Source organism: Drosophila yakuba, unplaced genomic scaffold (genome assembly GCF_016746365.2).
Source record: "Drosophila yakuba strain Tai18E2 unplaced genomic scaffold, Prin_Dyak_Tai18E2_2.1 Segkk50_quiver_pilon_scaf, whole genome shotgun sequence".
Lineage (NCBI taxonomy): Eukaryota > Metazoa > Arthropoda > Insecta > Diptera > Drosophilidae > Drosophila > Drosophila yakuba.
In genome coordinates this window covers 231,697-246,037 of record NW_025048817.1, presented here as the reverse complement: position 1 = coordinate 246,037, position 14,341 = coordinate 231,697, and the positions used below count along the sequence as shown (strand labels likewise).

Below are 14,341 nucleotides of genomic sequence, written 5' to 3'. Positions count from 1 at the left end.
ACTTCTTAAATAAATTATCAGGGACTTATTAATTGTAAGGAACAAACGTTAGAGGACATAAAAGAATTGGTAATAATAATAAGACACCACTATGAAATCATAAAATTCAAAATCGGTCAATAAACACTCAATTGTAAGTAAATGTATTGATAGATAAAATGGCAAGCCCAACAATGCAGCTGTCTGAGAACCACATAGGACAATTCCTTGTACAAATTAAGAAGATACCTCATTATGGTGGTAAGATGAAGAAGTTCAGCAATTACATAGTTAGAGTAGGTAAATTAAGTAAAAATCGTAATAAAATGAAAAAATTGGGTTACACTTGCCGACGGTTTTGAGACGATTTTCGTTTACGTGGCCTTGGCGTCAAAAAACCTTGCTCCAGGGATTTTGGTGTGACACCACATAAGAAGCATGTGCATCCTAATTTAACCTTTTTTTGCTCCCCGTCAATGTAATTAAATAGGAGCATACTTTTGTAACACAGTGTTATATTCGAACTTTGTATTTTCAAAAAGGATTTTTTTATGAGAAGAAGGCAACATCCTTGGAATATAACGTAGGAAATCAGTTAGTGGTTGTTCTGGACAAGGAAACAAGAAGTAACTTGTGCCAGTCGTGACATCACCGCGAGAATATTCAAAAACAAGCTATAGTCGAGTTTCCCGACCATCTGATACCCGTTACTCAGCTATTGGAAGAGCGAAGGAGAGTCTTCTACACCGACAGTTTTTGGAGGTTTGTGGGCGTTGGAGTGGGCATGGCAAAAAGTTTTTTTGCAAATCGATAGAAATTTACAAGACTAATACAAAAATGAAAAATATCAAATTATTTTCCAGAAGTGTGGGCGTGGCAGTTTTCGGCGGTTTGTGGGCGTTAGAGTGGGCGTGGCAACATGAATCGACAAACTTGCGCTGCTTCTATGTCTCTGGAGTCTATATGCTTAATTTTATCTTTCTAGCTTTTGTAGTTCCTGAGATCTCGACGTTCATACGGACGGACATGGCCAGGTCGACTCGTCTATTGATCCTGCTCAAGAATATATATACTTGATATGGTCGGAAACGCTTCCTTCTGCCTGTTACATACCTTTCAACGAATCTAGTATACCCTTCTACTTTCCGAGTAACGGGTATAAAAATCCTTGGAATGGAACTTTGTTATGACGGCGAAGCGTTTGGATCAGGTCAAGTAGTTAGCTATGAAACACGGTCTGAACATGAAACCCAGAGCAATGCTTTAAAAATTATTCATAGCCTAAGCATGCTTTATGACGAAGCTGGCAGGAGAAGTCCAACTGCAAAATCAGGGACAAGGACAAAGACTACGCAAGCCCTGATGCGGTCCCAGAGCATAACTACAATGAGAATCTGTAACGTATAAATGAGATCTTCTATCGGGCCCTACTATTGCTGCCAACTGCATTCCCTGTCGACGTTGACCGACGAGTTTGAAGATACAAATTACAAACGGGCGGTACCTTCGAAAAATCATAGACGCCCTAGTACTGTGGTGTAAAAAAAAATATATGGACGAGGATGGATTTCGCAGTGCTAAGTGTGACGATACCGACGAGGGCGTAGAGTCAAAGCTTGTCGCGCGACAGACTGTCGGTGGCGATTCAAAGCGAAATCAACGTTACGATCGACAAGCTACTTCAAATCACGTCCCGTTCGCGTGATCATCGTGATCGTGATAAAAAAAGAGGTGAGGAACGCATAAACCAATGCTTATGATAAATTATATCCTGAAAAAGCTAAGATAGGCGAAATACAAAAATAGCCTTGGACCGAATATGTAGGTGCGCGGTCGGGGAACAACCAGGGGCGAAATGGAGTAATGATTCCTATCTCCAGCTACTGGCATCACCCTAGGCGTTGCGGTTCCCATCCTCTGCAAAACCAGAGGAGACCGAGTAGAAATCCCGGATGTGGAACTATCCGACGAGGTGTGGCAAATGAGCTAGAGGACACGTTAAGCGGTAGTCTCCTTAGAGACGGGAGATCGACCAGGTGCAACTGTACAGTCGCGGCCAATCGAGACGTGGCCGCCGACAATGGCGGCAAACGGTATCATCTGAAGATGGGTCGGAGTGTGGTCGCGAGAGCCCTAAGGGCCAAGGCGTTTGAAAATGAGCGATCACACGCAGGAAGAAAAAGGACGTAGCCGGTAAGGATATCAAGCGGAGGTATGACGCCGCAAGCCTTCCGCAGGCCTCTGAAGAGGGAGCAACTTAAAGCCGTAAGTTGTTCAGAAGGGTCGGCCACTGTAGTAAGGAACCATCGATACATGGTGGAGCTAGAAAAATTCTAAAAAGGTAAACATAATGGCAGAATTTACACACGAAACCGCAGGGGATCACCTTTGGCGGTCTGCAACACCGGAACCACGCGGATTGGAGAAATCGAAAGGGATATCCATGGATATATCAGACTATGGGCAGCACTGGATATGGAAACTAGGGACAATATAACAACGACATGTAATTGGTAAAGCGATCACGGCGGATTGTGAAAGAATAAGGACGGTTAATGTCGTGGTAAATGAGGGTAATTCCAATTACCTGTGCACTGTCAAACGAAAGAATGTCTATCAGACAACTGGATCTATATAGTAAAATTTGAAGATTAAAATTGTCCAAATTAAGAGGAACAGATATATATACTGTTTCTTGAACCGATCCCCATTTAAAAGAACAGGATCAGATATGGTTTTAGCTTACTCACAGCGTGCGCCCATTTTACCCAAATTCAAGTAGAAGTAATAAAAATTTTAATAATGATATATTAAGGTGTGTCCACTATATTAAGGTGTGTCCACTAGTTAAAACATTATAATTGAAAAATGTAAATATATCCGTACTCGTATAGTAAGAGCTTATAGTAAATAAGAACGTCACACATAACAAACGAACGTCACAATTCCACCCATGGAATTATTTAATGGCATTTGCTTGATGAAATTAAAGTTTTTTGTTTTAATAAAATCGCTTACTTCAAATAACTCAACCGGAACCTCATTTTTTAATAAATATTTTTGGACACTCGCAACAGCATGCTTGGAGTATTCCTATAAATATAAGTTGAAAAATTACATTTCGTCAATTTTTATTAATGGTTACTTGCATAGGTGTGCGACAGCATTTCCTCCATTATAAAATTGTCATAAATATCTCTTGCCATTTTTTTTCTCTCATCATAACATTCTGTTTTTTCAAAAATTTTTATCTAAATAAAAAATGAAAGAGTTAATACAACTTCCAATAAGAAAAAGGTATTTTACCTGTTCAAAAAACTTAAGTTGCTGTATAGGTTCATCTGAGTCGTTTTCACAAAAGTCTTTGAACAATAAATAGCCTGCGAATAGTTTTATATAGTTACAAATTTTTCAGCATATGTAGATTCATACTTACCCAAGACTTCATTAAATATTTTATGAAAATTCAGTTCGCCTTCTTTTTCCAAATATTTATACATAACACTTCTAACACTGAAATAAAAGATTGATAGAGTATATAAACTTAAAATTCGTATATATTTATAGTTTGTTAAAATTAATGTGGGCAATATATAAATGCCTCTGTTAGGTTTACTGTCTCGATATCTGTATTCTCGAAATCGCAAAGCTATCGACGACGAAACTGGCACGTAGCTGCTATATAGGGAAAGGGTATCCGCCGAGCTGCTGCGCCAGTTGGTAGTATATTTGTTAATATTTATGGTGAAGGAATTTTTTTAAAACTACTTGCCTTGGAACTTAGTAGACCAATAACCCAGATTTAAGTAATGCCGTTTGAGGTATTGTGTTTATTATTCAGTTGTGTTTATTATTCAGCTGTATATAATATAACAACAAAGAGAATACCATTTTTTGACTTAAAACTAACATTAGTTGCGAAATCATAGCATCCACGCCAATGTGCTGTGTTTGCCAGCTGTGCACAAGCATCCGACTAAATGCTGCGTCAGCAAGTGGGTTATAGCGCGGCTTTTTGAGTCACTCAGTCGTGAGACCGGCACAAATTAATGCGTTACTTAGTGTCCCTGCATTTAGTTCTAGTATGTGTGTCTGATAGGTTCTGATGTGCTGTTTGCAGTCCGAATTTTAGAATGTATTCCGGGTAACGTTCACTAAAATGTGGAAGGTCAGGGAGACTTAGAATATTTATAATAGTAATAATAGTAAGGGAGGGCGAATTTGCTACTTCCGCGGTCTTTTTTGGGACTGCGCCGTGATTAATGAAAAGTGTTTTGGTCAAAGATAAACAGAACCAGATGCTGGGAATGTTGTACACTCGCACCTGCGTTGACCTTAATCATGATAAGTTTAATTTAAATAGGTAATTGGCTGTAGATCACTGGGTCTCATAATGTGGTACTCCGCCAGAATGTAGTTCAATCCCGCAAGAACTTTTCACTGCTGGTAGTCAAAATATGATTCCTGGTGTCACCAAACAGTTTTTAATTAAATGGACTTATCCGTCGTAACATTAAATTATAATGTGCAAGGAGAACATTGTATTTTTATATATTCTAACCTGATCTTGGGAAACTTAGTGATAGTGTAAAATGTTTCTGGATTGACAGGCAAGATGTCCCTTACGGGAGCATCACTAGGCTCCGATATCACCACCACCGGCGGAGGACACAGGGACGAGCTTGGCCTGATTTAGCCATTCCCGCACTCGTTTCTCGAATATCGATCGTCTTGGACGTCGGTATAAAAGAAGGTAATTTTGTTTTAGAAAGATCTTATCACGGTAATTTCAGTGAAGCACATATTATTGAATATCGCAATGGACTCTCTATTTGTAGCCTTCGACTCTGTTTGACCTGACAATTATGCCGATTGCACATCGTTACATGAAAATTCACTAGAAAGCATATACCATTTACTTCGAAATCGAGAAACCATTCCGTTGCCACAAGCTCGCCCTAGCCAACACATACTGCGTCTACGGCTTCATTCCCATCACAACTTTTGAAATTAGTCATACTTCATAAAACACAAGTCGCATCGTGAATCGATTAATGTCCTTTCTTTTGAAGAACGATGAAAATGCAGTTTGACAGTCATACTCCCCAAACGTTTTCATGGAAATTCCATGGACTCCCAAAATAAGGGAAATAGTGAAATATTATTATTGGAGTTTACCACTCTGATTCCTTTAGTTTCGCCAAACTTTTTTGAAGAAGAGTTAGTTTGTCCGATTCAGACAATTTTGTTGTAATCTTTCGAATTGTCTTTGTCATTTGTTCCACAGCAGAGTTTTTTACATGCTCAAAAAGGGTGTATGTGGCCTTAAGGGATGTGAGTGATAGTGTTGAATGTACTGTTACGAAGAGTGATAACAAACCTTTTTCCTCAAGTCGTATTGTAGTCTGTATAAATTTGCACACAGGTTAAAGTATAATGGATCTATTAGTCTTACACTTTATATCATATCGTTTGTCAAATGGATAACATCACATGGAATTTCAAATAGTAACTATATTCGCACTATAATTCACAACGACGTTCCAACCTACAGCTGTATGATTAAAACATATGTATTCATTCATAAACATTCATAATTCTGTACAGCTGAATTAAATTTTCCGAAAAGATCGGAAATATTTTCTTCGACGGGAAATGATCCTGAGTTTGTTGTAGTGGATCTATAGATTACTAGAATTAGGCTGATGGTTCTATGGCGACTGTCAGTAAGAACGCTAGCAATCAGCTTGCAGAGTTATCTAAGCTGTTAGGACGGCAAATGCTTGCCTCGATTGCCTTGATATTTGCCTATTTATTTCTTGATTGTTTATTGCTGCTGACCTAGATTTCTCATACTGACTTGCTTTTTTAGTACAGTTAAGAATAATTGATTGCGCTTTAAATGCCATCAATAATACCTTCGTATTCAACCTGACTTAATTTATGACCTTGACCTTTCATATCCGCAGCATATCTCAAATCAAGCTTGCCAAATACAGAGTTTGCTTAATTTCACACTATGTCAAGTAGTAATATACGCTGACAGGAATGGCTTACCAGACCTTTTATGATCGCCAGGCAAATTGGGAGTACTGCACTCTTAACTTTTTTCTTTTGTGATGGGATTACTTTTGTAACCGTTGCTTCATAAAATAAGCTGGATATCTCTCTTCAAAAGCGGCGCTAGCTAAATTAGTTACTGATCGTTTAAATATGTCTAATGAAGTTTTAACGTCTACTACTCGGACGGGGTCCGCTCCATCATGTTGCTTAATTCATCACCTTCAAGTTGTCATTTTGTAGTAGAACTCGCCGTCATTCCTTAACGTTTTGCCAAATATTTTTCCATTTGTTTCGCATTTGCAGCTCCTGATAATGGGACAGCCTTTTACCTTTGAATCTTTCCAAAAATATCGTGTTGCCTTTTAATTTGGCAGGTGTAATTCATTTCCCACTCTATACGTAAGTTCAGCGCTCGTGAATTAGAACAAAGCAACCGGACGAAACTTAATTGATTTTGTACTTACCTTTTGTACTACTTGCATACACTGCTGCGTATGTGTGTATTTTTTCATTGAGTGAAACTTTTCCGTCAAATATGTATATATGAATTTGCATTGTAATTAAAGGATTGCGATTAGCGTGGAAGCTCATCGTCCAAACCTAAGTCTAGCGTCTGCACAAATATTATTGCCTTTACCACTACATGGGCGAAGTGACCTAATACATCATATAAATTTGCTGTTTCAGAGCTTACCACCGCTTGGTGGTGTAAGCTTGCGGCCAGAAATATAGACTTAATTGTTTCTTTACTGACATTCAGAGCGAACCCAACGTTTCAACACTAGTTTTTCAGCGTTTTGTCGAGTTTAAGGTGTTCGAATATCATCATCGGGAATTTCCTTAAAAACCTGTTTACTGTTAGATGACCATTTCAGCAGCTTGAATTCGCATAGAAACTTATGTAGGCATATTAGTACCCTTGTGCTGTCAAAAGATATGTCATCATTATACCCGTTACTTTACTATACGAGTATACTAGATTCGTTGAAAAGTATGTAAACGGGATCAAAAATTATAAATTAAACTTAAATGCCAATTATACTGAGATAATTACAGCTAAGAAAAATATCAAAACATTTTTCAAAAGTGTGGGCGTGGCAGCTTTTGGCGGTTTGTGGGCGTTAGAGTGGGCGTGGCAAAAAGTTTTTTGGCAAATCGATAGACTTTTACAAGACCAATGCAAAAATGGAAAAATATTAAAACATTTTTCAAAAATGTGGGCGTGGCAGTTTTGGGCGGATTGTGGGCGTTAGAGTGGGCGTGGCAACCTGAATCGACAAACTTGCGCTGCGTCTATGTCCCTGGAGTCTGTATACTTAATCTCAACTTTCAAGCTTTTGTCGTTCCTGAGATCTCGACGTTCATACGGACGGACAGACGGACATGGCCAGATCGACTCGGCTACTGATCCTGATCAAGAATATATATACTTTATATGGTCGGAAACGCTTCCTTCTGCCTGTTACATACTTTTCAACGAATCTAGGATACCCTTTTACTCTACGAGTAACGGGTATAATAAAGTAAGAAGTTATTATGTGCTCATAAGATTTCGAGATGTATGACGTCTTGGCTATAGGGTAAACCCGTTGTTGCCCTTAGGTATTGGTATTATTTAAATCCCCAATTTAGGGAAAGTGTTAAAAAGCTGGGTTAAAAACAAATATGATTACAAGAATCATTAGTGGATGTATAATTATGAAGTGAATGTTTTAAATCGTCTCAGAAAATTCCTCCCAGAAATTACGTACCAGGAGGTCCAAAAGAAAAAAAAACCTAACATGCTCTTATTTATAGTATTTTCTCTTTAAGGAATAAGTGCATAAAATCTTAAAGTTAAACTTATTTTTCATTGATGTTGACGCGAAAAAATTGATAAGCTCTAATAATTACACCTCGTTGTGTAGTGGATAGCGCAACGACCTGTCAAACACGAGGTTGTGGGTTCAAACCCCACCCATGACGAGAGCATGGCTACACAAACTATCCTCTCAAAAAAAGATACTATTCTAGTTTTTAGAAACTATTCTTTCATAGGTGGCAGCCCCACCACTGGGATAAGCCGCATCTGGCCAATCAGCAGATCGGTCGAAAATTTTAAACCGATTTCCGAAAGAGAAACGAGAGAATTAAACATAAACGGCCCCCCAAATTGGATGACGACCATAGGCATATCAAAACGGACACGAATTGGTCATTGGAATGTTAGAACTCTGAGAGAACCATCTAGATTAGCACAGTTCGAGGCGGCAAAGACGACACCAAGGGCGACTTCTACACTGCCCTCACAGCAACCCTCAGCAAGACGCGGCTAGGTGACATTAACATCCTCATGGGTGACTTTAATGCGAAAGTAGGCCCCAAAAACACCGGACTAAGATCTGTCATGGGCCAACATGGAACTGGGACTCGCAATGACAACGGAGAGAGATTAGTGGAACTCTGCCAGCTATTCCAACTGGTCATCGGCGGCACAATATACCCACACAAAGATCTCCACAAATACTCCTGGACATCTCCTAGTGGTAACACGCGCAACCAGATCGACCACATTTGCATTAGCAGGAAATGGAGACACTCACTGGACACTACTGGAGGTTCGGAACAAAAGGGGAGCATCTATAGACAGTGATCATGAATTGGTCATTGGAGAACTTGAAATAAAGTTAAACCGCAACTACTCAAGGAACACTGATAACAGCCAACACCGACGAGCGCCCCCTCTGAACCTGCACCTCCTTAGCGACTCCACTCTGAGGACGAGAATGACGTCCACATTGCGGGAACAACTGATCCCCCTAGAAGACCACCCTTGGGAGCGCACCTGCAGACAGCTGAGCAAATAATTGGGCTGCAACAACGTGGAAAAGCAGTGTGGATATCTGAAGGGACCTGGGACCTGATTAGTAGGAGGAACCACCTGAAGCCTCTGGCGGACCAGCTCACACAGTACCGTGAGGAGTATCGCGGACTATGCAGAGCGGTAAAAATGTCGGCCAGAAAGGACAATAGAGCACAGCTGGATAGACTTGCGGCAGACGCAGAACGAGCAACCGGCGAGAACAACATGCGCTCGCTATACCAGCAGATTGCACGGATCACTGGAACATATCACAAACAGAACAAACCAGTCAGAGATCTAGAAGGTAACCTCTTATCCAATGATGACGCACAAATCCAAAGATGGCGCCAACACTTCATGGGAATTAGCCACACCACATCACCAAACGTGGCCATAGACTACAGGAGTGTTGTGCCGCCAAGTGGGAGTAGCAGGATACCCTCTGCACATCTCTCACGCATATGGGAAGGCGAGCCTCCTGGAAAAGCGGAATCATTGTAAAGCTTCCCAAAAAAGGCGACCTTAGTGACTGCAACAACTGGAGAGGGATAACACTGCTCAAAAACAACAGCTACAAGATCTTAGTTACACTTTTGAACGAACGCCTCCAGGAAAAAATTGAGCCAACAATCCAAGACGAACAGGCAGGCTTCAGACCACACAGGAGTTGCGTAGACCAGGCAAATACACTACGCATAATAACCGAGCAAGCTGTGGAATGGAGAGCCCCGCTTTACCTCCTGTTCATCGACTTCAAGAAGGCATTCGACTCAGTTGAAAGAGCAGCAATATGGCGAGCACTTGCAAGAAGAGGAGTACCTGCAAATCTCATCGCCATCATCAAATCGATGTATGACGATGCCAGCCTGGCGGTACTGCACAACGGGAAAACTAGTGCACCTTTCCAGACAAACACCGGAATTCGGCAAGGATGCCCGCTGTCACCACTTCTCTTCAACATCGTAGTCGACGAGTTAATGAGCGAAGTATGCTCTTCCGAGCGCGGAATTACGTGGAACCTCACCAGACACCTTGAGGACTTGGACTACGCAGACGACATCTGTCTCATATCGCACAGACTCAACGACATACAGAGGAAAAGTGACGAACTCGTCAGGACAGCCAGCAGCGTAGGGCTCGAGATAAACAAAGCGAAAACAAAAGCTATGCACTTCAACCATTCCAGCCAAGTAAACATCAACATAAATGGGAACCCAATCGGCAACATCATATCCAACAGTGGTGGAGTGGATGATGATGTCTCCAGCCGTCTTGGCAAAGCCCGCTCAGCATTTGGGAGATTATACCGCATATGGAGAGACCGACAAATCAGCCGACGGACAAAGCTCAGGATCTACAATGCGTGTGTGAAATCCATACTGCTATACGGAAGTGAAACATGGCCACGAAGAAAATAACGCAGAAGCTACAGGCTTTCAGCAACAAATGCCTGAAAATAATATGTGGGATATTCTGGCCAAACAGAATAGCCAACACTGAGCTGTGGCACGTTACGTGCGAGCCCCCCCAAAACACCCAAATAAGGAAGAAGAAATGGATGTGAATAGGGCACGATCTCAGGAGAAACCCTAGTAGCATAGTAAGGATGGCACTGGACTGGAACCCCAAGGAAGCAGGAGGGTAGGAAGGCCCAGAGCAACATGGAGAAGAACCGCTCAACAAGAACTTGCCCAAATAAACATCACATGGGAAAATTCTAAACAGACAGCACAAAACAGAGTTAGATGGAAGGCTCTCGTAGAAGCCATAAGTTCCCGAGCGGAATAAGAAAGAATTAAAAAAAAAAATATATATATTACTTAGCTGTGTAATCATTTTATCGATAGAAATTTGCGAAACAAATAATGGCACATATAAAAATACATTTTAAAAAGAGTCCGTGGATAATGTTAATCAGTTTTTGAGCGTATGAGTATGCAAACCAAGACAGTATATTCTCTCTTTTAGTCTCAGGTGAATCGTTTACGCCAGGAGAGCCATATCTCTAGATGTATACCCAGTACGTAACTTAATCAGCTTGTGGGTTGCTTTGTATATTTAAAACAAGAGAGAACGCTGTAGTCAAGTTCCCCGACTATCTGATACCCGTTACTCAGCTAGTGGAAGTGCGAAGGAGAGTCTTCTACACTGACAGTTTTTGTTTGAGGGCGTTAGCGTGGGTGTGGCAAGTGATGACCTAGCGAAAGGCCCTAATCTAAAAGACTGTTATGATACTTGCCTAGGAGTTGCGAATGCAATGAAACTCTTTATGCGCCAAACTAAAGGTGGCTTGAAAGGACTGATCAGCAGTTTTGGCGTGGCTAGAGATAGTTTTCGTTGAGCTGATGATCTTCCGCGCTAGATTCACAATTTAATAGCCTCAAGCTATATAGAAATCTCCAAAGCGCAAGAAAGCCGCTGGTGGTAGGCTGGCTAAGGGAAATGCCCGCAACCCCCGCAAGCGATCAACAGGACTCCACAGCTGATCCGTTCACGATCGCAGCAAACCCACAAATGTTGCTAAGATCGGCAGCTAAAAAAGATTCGGAGCAATCCGATCAATCCGTTGTGGAGGGAGTCCAGCATGGGATTGCTACAGATTCCGTTTTGTCCGCACTGTTTTCTCAACCGGTGATTCCACCCGTTCCTAATAGTTTACCAACACAAAGGAATATTGACAACCTGCAGTGCCAAAACCCCTTTCGGTGGTTCCACCAAAGAAAAATTTTCGTTTCTCGGCTTTCCCCTGGTCAAACATTATCTGATGTATTGACTTATATACAAGACAAAATAAAAGCCGACAACATAAAATGGAAATATTTATCCTTTAATACGCTAGAGACATCTCATCTTTCAAGATAACTGTCCCTAATGAGCTATTCTCGACCATATGTTCTGGCGACTTTTGGCCGGATAGTATGGTTGTGAAAGAGTTCGAAGCGAAGATTAAAAATAGAAAATAAGGGCCCTTGGGTATTAAACTTCCCTCACGTAGCCAGATCACTGCCACATCCCCTCTACTACTTCTACCTTTTATCTTCAGAAAACTAAACTCTAGTCTGACTATCTGTTATTAAAATGTGAGAGGCTTGTGTAGTAAGCTTACTAATTTGTATTCAGATAGCCTCTCCTTTGCATCCCATATTATTGTGTTTACAGAGACTTGGTTGAAACCGAATGTACTTAACTCTGAAGTTTTCCCAGGTATGTACATAGTATACAGGCATGATCGTCCCTCCAGGCGGGGAGGTGGAGTCCTAATTGCTGTTATGTCAACCCTCACGTCAGAGGAGATACTTTTTGACGAGTTCCGTAACTTAGAATTCTTATGCGTAAAGCTGTCATTTTCTGATAGCTATGTTTATATTACGAGCTCTTACATTCCGCCGACTTCTGAATTTCCTGAATATATAAACCATTTGTCCGCTTTCCAATCCGTTTCAAATAAACTGTCCAATAGGGACCAACTAGTTGTTCTACGTGACTTTGATATACCAGGCACTAAGTGGTCCGCAGAAGAATAGTCGAATATTCTTCTGCCTACAGCACATCATGACTTTATTGACGGCTTGCTCGACATATCGTTGTCGCAAGTTAATTATATTCGAAATTCTCTTGGTCGTTTGTTGGATCTATGCTTTGTTAGAAGTCCAGAAAGTGTGTTTCTGACTAGAGTAGCACCTCTTAGTCAACCAGAAGATCCATACCATCCAACTTTCGAAGTGACAATCGATACAGGTACCGTAATAAAAGTGAGGCCAGTTAAGTCAACCAAACGAATTTATTGTTTTCGTAGGGCAAACTTTCGGAGGCTAAATCTTTTTATATCTGGCTCTAATTGGTCCGATCTTTATAATAGCCGATGCCGTAGATATATATTTTTATAATCAATTAAATCATTTTTTAACTTTTGTGTTCCGATGTACTATCCGTCTATCTCTAACAATCCTCCTTGGTTTAATAGAGAGTTGACACATCTAAGAAATGTTAAAGTCCAGACATTATACAAAATTTAAATACCGGTTCTCAGTCTTTATTTTCTAAATATGTAAGTGCTCGGTTAAATTTTACCGTGCTTAACGCTTAGTGTTATAAGAATTATTTAAACCATTGTAAGTTCCTATTCGCACAGGATCCCAAACAGTTTTATAATTTCGTTAACACTAAGCCCAAAACAACCAGTTACCCTTCCTCGCTATTTTTTGAAAATACTACGGTAACATCGGATCAGGGAATAGCCGATCTATTTGCCAAGTTTTCTCAAACCACATATTCTACGTTACTTCATTCCCATAAGCCTTACTCTTACGCGGTATCAAAGTCGAATTTAATATTCTGTCCTACTCTAAACGAAGGCTCACTGCCTTATGATCTTCAGCGAGTTAAGACTGTCTATTCTCCAGGTCCCGACGTAATTTCTTGCTGTGTCCTTAGGTTCTGTGCGGAAGCCTTGTGCAAGCCTCTACTGAAACTCTTTAACTTATCTCTGGAATCTTCACAGCTCCCCATATATGGAAGGAGACCTTTGTCATCCCTCTCCATAAAAAAGGTAGAAAATCGGATGCAAGCAATTACAGAGGAATCTCCAAATTGTCTGCCTAAGCTTTTTGAACACGTTATCACTCCTCATTTTCATCACCTTTGTAGGTCTATTATATCACCATGTCAGCATGGGTTCATAAAACGCAGATCAACAGCTACCAACCTTCTGGAGCTAACCTCCTTCGTAGTACAGGGTTCAAAAATAATCTTCAAACAGATGTCATCTGTACGGATTTTAGTAATGCCTTCGACTCTGTTAATCATTCACTTTTTTTAAGGAAACTTGATTTATTAGGTTTCCGTGTTGATCTCCTAGACTGGATTCTAAGTTATCGGAATGGCAGGACGCAACGGGTCCTCTTTAAAAATTCTCTTTCTTGTATTCTCCGAGTCACATCCGGCGTCCCACAAGGGAGCCACCTAGGTCCGCTCCTTTTTACATTATTTATTAACGAAATTCCCTTAATATTAAAGCATTCGCGTGTACTTATGTACGCGAATGATGTAAAATTATGTCTCCAGTATAAGGACATTTCTCGCCATTTGGACTTACAATCCGATCTAGATAGCTTTCAAACCTGGGGCCGTGATAACGTATTAAACTTTAATGGCTCTAAGTGTAAAGTTATGACTATTTGTCGTGCCTACTTTATGCACGCGACTTACACTTTAAGTGGGTACACTCTAAGTAGCGCTAAATTTTGATTACAGTGACTATCGCAAGGCTGAATATTCGGACACCACTTTAGTATGTCTAAGGCTCGTGGTTAGAACGTTCAATTCACGCATCAAGCAATCAAATTTTTTAATACAAATTAGATAAAACATTTAATTACTAAAGTTGCTAGGAAAAACAAATTGTAAAAATGAGATTAAAACAACAGAGAACGCTATAGTCGAGTTCCCCGACTATCT

The 14,341-nt window shown here is 40.6% G+C and overlaps 1 pseudogene; it reads right to left on the bottom strand.

Annotated features, from left to right (window-relative positions):
* Positions 1-14,341, bottom strand: part of LOC120320445 — a 133,128-nt pseudogene that overhangs the window by 97,890 nt on the left and 20,897 nt on the right.